The sequence below is a fragment of the Condylura cristata genome, unplaced genomic scaffold (assembly GCF_000260355.1).
Source record: "Condylura cristata isolate star-nosed mole 26May11 unplaced genomic scaffold, ConCri1.0 scaffold00007, whole genome shotgun sequence".
Classification (NCBI taxonomy): domain Eukaryota; kingdom Metazoa; phylum Chordata; class Mammalia; order Eulipotyphla; family Talpidae; genus Condylura; species Condylura cristata.
In genome coordinates this window covers 14,146,484-14,153,887 of record NW_004567108.1, presented here as the reverse complement: position 1 = coordinate 14,153,887, position 7,404 = coordinate 14,146,484, and the positions used below count along the sequence as shown (strand labels likewise).

The 7,404-nt window shown below is 38.6% G+C and overlaps 1 protein-coding gene across 1 annotated transcript in view; it reads left to right on the top strand.

Moving 5' to 3' along the window:
- GOLPH3 (golgi phosphoprotein 3 (coat-protein)) overlaps nt 1-7,404 on the top strand; it is a 38,001-nt gene that overhangs the window by 684 nt on the left and 29,913 nt on the right. The window lies entirely within an intron of this gene.

Below are 7,404 nucleotides of genomic sequence, written 5' to 3'. Positions count from 1 at the left end.
TTTTTTTCGACTCCCTGGCTCCATCCTGGCTTTTTCCGCGTGTTTACGCCTTGTAGCCCCCAGGAAACAAGTCCCACCTGGAGGTTGCGATTAGCGGGAAGCACCCGGGACCACCCGCACCCGAGCTAGCGGGTTTCGCAGGTTTTGGCACCTGGGAGGCCTCCGCGGATCTGCTTATGGGGATCTTTAGAACCCTAGTGCACTGTTTGGAATTTTGACAGATTTCGGTGAAAGGCTAAAGGAGGCGAGAGTTGTTTCACTGATGAAGTTAAAAGTTAAAATTCTTAGCAAACTTCCTGGAAAATGACATTCCGGGTAAACTTGCCTTGGGGGAGAAAGTATTTTTAGTGTCGCTTTTACACTTTGTCAGTTGATTGTTCTCAAGCCCTTCCATTTTAAGGAAAGGCTTTTTCGTGGATGCATAAAACGCTAGATTGTGATTTGAGGGCAGACCTCAAAGCCTTAAATAGGGAAATGTGATATTTCTTAATGTTTTGACTTCATTTTCACCCCAGTATCTTATGACAATTTTTAGTAGAGAAGTTGAAAAGATGTCACAGTGGACGCATATATATATCTCCTAAACTTATGTAATATTTTGCTATCGTTACTTTATATACAAAAATGATTATTTTTAGAGACTTGCAGACAAATGAATTCTGTAAACCTTGAATGATGAGGTGCTCAGACTTTGTATGATGGGCTTGTTCCTTTCCGTGTGGAAACTACAGATGGCAGAGATAGAAAAATACTTGTTTAATTTCAGGAAGATAGTCCTAATTCGTGAAGACGTGTAGGAAAAAAATTAATCCTTTTAAAGCAACTTAACCTTGTTTTACCAAAACTTATAAAGGTAGGTTAGTTTCATTTGGACCACTCATGGGTTCCTTATATTTTGTAACCTAATGAACTAAAGTTTAACTAGATAGAAGTATTTTAGGCATTTGCATAATCTCGGTTTCCCTCTTGCCCAGGTTTTACTTATGATCACTTGAGGAAGGTTGATGTCCTCTTGCCTGAGAAAGGGGCACAGTACTTATTATTCACCCTATTATTATTGAGTTATGGTGAAAACAGACTGTATGCGAAATCCCATTTTACTTTTTGGAAGAAAGAATGAATTAGATGTATATGATGTAGAAGTGTGATTTTTTTTTTTTATAAGTGTTCATTCAGTTTTGCTTTTGTAGGCATTGCAGTTTAGAATCTTGCTGATAAACTTTTTCTTTTTTAAAATCATTGAAAATAACATTTTAGAAAATGAGACCTATTGAGACCTTATTTTATGTGTGGCTATGTGTATATAAAATTTAAAATTTAAAACAAACTAGTTTTTGATCTCAGTTATTAGACTGGGTGAGGAATTATCGTGAGAAAGTACCTTTCAAGTATGTATTAGTCTGAATGTTTTAGAGTGTATTAACATGCTATTTTTCTGTGACTGGTTTTCATGAAGGTAATCTATCTGTAGAATCTTAAATGGTGCTTGTTAAATTCACACAATTTAAAGTTCTTTGGTGGCAGGCAATTGAAACCATCTGTTGTGATTATTTTGCATCAGGAGTTACTCTACTTCGCCATATCATGATCAAGGTTAAGACATTGACTAGTTGTGAGCATCTCTTGCTGAGTGAAATAACCACACAGGGAAATATTCCCCTTTTGCAGGCGTTCCAAAGTTGGGGTTGGAGAGGTGTGGGGTTGGGATTTTACTTTACTTTAGATTTCCCTTTTAGGAATTAGGAATTCACTACCTTTATATATTAATAACCAGTCCTCTCCTTGGGAAGTTTTCCATCATCCGTTTGTTAGAGGTAACTTTAGGGGGCAGAAATTATTCTTATAGAGAGCTTAGGCATTTTATGCTCGTTAGTATTAGATCTGAGTTTAATCTGGTATTAATAAGTTCCAAACTTTAGCGGTAATAGATGACTTCTTATTATTTTGGCTTGGCAGCCATCTTTGTCTTAGGGGAGTACTCTTGATATGCTGAAAATCTGAAACTTTAAGGTTAGACACATTAAATTTCTGTGAATCTAACTTTAAAAAAATCAAAATTGGGCCCTCCCTGGTGGCGCAGCGGGTTAAAGCACAGCACTGAGAAGCTAAAGCCACTTCCGCATGAGTTGCGTGAGAGTTCGATTCCCGCCTGCCCTGGAGGAGACCACATGGCGCGGCAGACCTCTCCTGACCGCTCCCCTCAGCAGTGTACTTCATCGATCTGCCTGTTCTGCTCCCGGCTCTGTCTCTGGTGAAGCCTCTCACCACCTCTGGCCTGTACCCCAGTTATGTATGCACAAATAAATAAATCTTAAAAAAAAAAAAAGACGCTAAAGCCACTTCTGTCCTGGAGGTGACCACATGGCCAGGCAGACCTCTCCTGACTGGTCTGCTGCTCCCCTCAGCAGTGTACTTCATTCATCTGCTTGTTTTGCTCCTGACTCTCTCTGGTGAACACTCTCACCACCTCTGGCCTGTACCCCAGTTCTGTATGCATAAATAAATGTCAAAAAGTCAAAATTTACAATTTTTAAAAAATACTTCTTGCTGAATAAGCCTACAGATAAATGCAGATAATGTGGAGTAAGTTTTGCACAAACTGAACACACCTGATGAACCAGCACCTAGATCAAGAAATAGAACATTTCCTCAGAACTACTTTATTTCTTGCCAGTCAAGAGTCATCCCAAACCTAACTTTACAATTCAGCACTGAGTAATGTTTACCCATTTTTGTACTTTGCCTTGCTTTTGTTCATCTTTGTGAGATTCAGCCATACTGTGTGAGGTGACCATTTGTTTATTCTCATTGCCTTGAAAACATTTACATTATAATCTGATTTTTGAAAAATTACTTGAGTTTTTATTCTAAATTTAATGTTCCCCCACCTTTACTGAAAGGAAGGCTCTGCTGGGCAATTAGCAGGTGATCTGACTTTAGATTACTTGTTAGGATGACTCTGAAGTCATTGTGAGAAGTTTTTTAAAATTGGAAGTGCACAGTTCAGATATTTTTACTGATGATTTTATGCTTTGGCTTTCATTAAAACTGATTCTTGGATACCTTTGGGGATTGGATGATACAGATACGAAGTAAATCTTTGGAGGCCACAGCAAGGATGACAGATAGGTGTAAACTTGAATTCATCATCCAGATGATGAGCAAGATTTCTGTAATTGCCCGTGTTGAGGCAGAAAATATGCCAGATACTTCCTTTCTCAACGTTGTTTTTCACATAATTATCTATGATAGAGCATTTTCAGAATGCCTTATTGAGAATTATCTCAAATAACTGATTTCATATACTTCTAAGTATCTTCACTGGTGACAAATCTTAATGCTTTAATAAAGGTTGATTTTATTTTTTTAAATGGCCAAGCGTGACTAGTGTGCCTATGGAATAGCAGAGGTGAAAGTGTGAATTTAGGCCTAGCTTGAGGTATGTCCTTTGTTTTACATATTAAAGTTCTCTGAGCCCTAAAGTTCTTTTTTAAGATGGAGAGAGAAGCAGTTCTGATTGTACTGTTGTGGACATTTGTTGTTTTATGCTCTACCGAGTCTTCCCCTGGTTTTTCTTGCTTTTAAGGTGGTCCTGTTGCATGACCACTGAGGCTGTGCTGTTGATGCCTCTGTGACATTCCCTCTGTAGTCCAGTCAGACAACTTTCCTCTAGGTGTTTTTTTTCCCTGGGATTTTGAATCTGGAATGGTTTGGAGAGTAGGAGTTTTTGGAAACTTTTCAGGGTTGAATCCATGTGTGGATCAGACTGTTCTGTTACTGGTTTACTGGTTCTTTGGGCTACTTTCTCACCTAGCACTTTGGTGCTGTGTTTTTCATCCCCATTTTCCAGGCAGCTCTCAATTTTGTAAGCTTCAAGAGACTTCTAATAAACTTTTAAAAAAATTTTAAAAAAAGATTTATTTAGGTATATATGCAGAACTAGGGTACAAGTCAGAGGTGGATGGGCAGTGAGAGGATTCACCAGAGACAGAGTGGGGAACAGAACAGGCAGATTGACAAAGTACACTGCTGAGGGGAGCAGTGGGCGGGTCAAGAGAGGTCTGCCACGCCATGTGGCCACTTCTGCCATGTGCTCACCTCTGGGCTGGGATTGAACTCATGCTGAAGTGGCTTTAGCTTCTTAGTGCTGTGCTTTAACCCACTGTGCCACGAAGGAAGGCCTAAACTCTTCTTTTTAAAGATAGAATCAACTAATGTTTATGTTGGCAGACAAGAACCCTAGTGCAGTACCTTCAAAAATAAGTAATTGGTGCTTAAACTGGATAACACAGGGCAAATATAGTTAAATCTAACAAAAATGGTAGCGCTGACTTGTGTGTGGCTTTTAAAGAGACAGAGTGGGGAACAGAACAGGCAGATTGACAAAGTACACTGCTGAGGGGAGCAGTGGGCGGGTCAGGAGAGGTCTGCCACGCCATGTGGCCACTTCTGCCATGTGCTCACCTCTGGGCTGGGATTGAACTCATGCTGAAGTGGCTTTAGCTTCTTAGTGCTGTGCTTTAACCCACTGTGCCACGAAGGAAGGCCTAAACTCTTCTTTTTAAAGATAGAATCAACTAATGTTTATGTTGGCAGACAAGAACCCTAGTGCAGTACCTTCAAAAATAAGTAATTGGTGCTTAAACTGGATAACACAGGGCAAATATAGTTAAATCTAACAAAAATGGTAGCGCTGACTTGTGTGTGGCTTTTAAAGAGACAGAGTGGGGAACAGAACAGGCAGATTGACAAAGTACACTGCTGAGGGGAGCAGTGGGTGGGTCAGGAGAGGTCTGCCACGCCATGTGGCCACTTCTGCCATGTGGTCACCTAGGTTCCATAGGTTGATCCTGCCTATGCATTCCATTTTTGGAATAAGTTCTTAAGATCACTATTTTGAAATGCGGAACTTAACAAAGATGCATGGTCCTTTCTATACATGAAATAATACATGCCATCTCTGTCATCAAATCTGTTAATGGGGAGTTATTTTAGCAAATATTCAGAATTTTAAGATTCAGTTAGATTTTAGTAATTTAAAATATAACAAAGCCTTCTGAGTGTTGGAATTTTGTGATAATATAAATATCCCCTTTATGTCTTTCAAAGATTTGAATTTCTCTTTTTTGCAGGTGCACAAGTGTACAGGATTTCAGAAATAGTTTTTGGAGTTTACTAAGCCATTTGCTTATCTTCTAAACAGGGCTTTATACTACTGAAACTCCAGTGTTTCGAAAGCTTTTCAGCATGACCAAAATATTCTCTGGTTCAGCTTGTCACTTATAACTGTAGTCAGTACTTACTAGTTTAAAACCATTTGAGTGTTCCTGGATGGATCATTTGAAATTTTCTTCAACATTTATAATTTGAAATGATTTTCATCAGGTTTTTAAATATCTGGAAACTTTTCCTGCTAGCTAAAGAAACTACAGTGTCAGCTTATCTGTAAATCTTAATAGCTCTTAAATATATCATGTTTGTCTTACTCAGTCATGTTAATCTTTTGTTGTAACACTCCCTTATTATTTGTAAGCATACCTTCTCTGTTGGTATAATTTTTCTGCTGTTAACCAGCAAATGATATTCAGAGTTACTTTAGTCTTTAGGGAGATTTTCATTTTTGGATTTTATTTCCATGTGAGTTTCTTATTTCAGATGTACAGAGACTGCTTGTTCTGTGTTTCTTCTATTTAATACGTGTAGGGACAAGTGCCAAAGGTGGGAACCTGGTTTAAGTTTTAAATTGATGTTTGTGACTTTAGGTTTCTCTAATCAAAGCTTGAAAGACTGCATCCTGTCTCTGCATTGTATAGTATTTATAATCCAATAAAAGTTGATATTTTATATTAGACAGTACAGATATATATTTAAAATAGGTTCTTTTTTTATTAGTTGTTTGATAAACTGCTGATCTACAAGAGTACAGTGAAAATGCTTTACCAAGAAGAATGCTTCTGAAACATTTATTTCTAAGGTTAATTACACTTGGTAATTTGGTAAAGTTCTTACATTGGTTTCAGTAAATGGGACAGAAACTATGAATGCTGCAGTTGTGTGTGTTTTGTATGTATATTTTCCTGTACACAATTGTTTTTAGTGAGCCAGAGCTTAAAAATTACTGAATAAGAAGTTGTTTTCAGTTTTTGCTTTTTCTCCTGTATATTCATTTGTGAGATTTCAGCGTTGCAAAGTTGAGTTTTGAGTTTGAGATTAGAGATCTGGAACTGATATTTCTGTAACCTGGTTATCTTGCTAAAAGATATTTACAGGCTATATTATCACATCTAGAATTTAACAATTTCCAAGCATTCTTCAAATGTTTATTGAAATCAGTTTCTTGATTAGGAACAAACAATAGGCAGAAGAGCTTTTTTCTTTTTTAAAGATTTTTTTATTTATGTATACAAGAGTTGGGGTGTAGGATAAAGGTGAGGGGTGGTCAGAGGATTCCCCAGAGACAAAAGTGGGGGACAGAACAGGCTGACTCACTGAAATACACTGCCTAGGCGGCAACTGGTGAAACTGGAGAGGTCTGCAGTGCCACAAGGCTTAGCTCCCTGGTAGGTGATGGAACTAGTGATGCAGTGGCTGCGGATTGCTTTATAATGCTGAGGTCCCTGTGCCCCGCAGGGAGGCCCAGATTTGTCTTTCCACTCACTTCATTTAGTTCTGTGGGTCAAAACTCAATATAGTAATCATAAAATTAAACTGTGCTGCTTTTATAGAATTTACTTGGTAGTATCTCACAGCCTGGCATATAGCTGCTACTCAGTACCAGTTTGTTAAATAAACATTTTCAATGAGGCCAGTGTCATTCCCAAGGGAGTGAAAATCGATTCTGGGGTAGTGAAAGTTTTTACTGCTTTTATGTGTAAAACATAGATAACACATATAATGTGTAAATAGATATGCACTCTATTTTTTTTTAATTTATTCATATAGAACCGGGGTACAGGCCAGAGATGCAGAGGGTGAGAGGATTCACCAGAGACAGAGCGGGGAGCAGAACAGGCAGATCCACGAAGTACATTGCTGAGGGGAGAAGAGGGTGGGTCAGGAGAGGTCTGCCAGGCCATGTGGTCACCTCCGGGGCAGGTGGGAATCGAACTCATGCGGAAGTGGCTCAAGCTTCTCAGTGCTGTGCTTTAACCCGCTGCGCCACCAGGGAGGGCCTGCACTGTGTCTATTTTATAAAAGTTTTATGGGGCAGGAAACAGGGAAGAAGCACCTTAAGGGAGCAACAGTGAAATGAAAAAAACTTGATGTGGAAATAAATCAATTTTGGGAATATTAAGCTTTTGCTTAATTGAGATTTAGAAGTCTTTTTGTTTAATAGGAAGCTTTATCTTTAAATTTTATTTTTCTTTGTTTATGCATACAAGAACTGGGTGTAGGCCTGGGTGT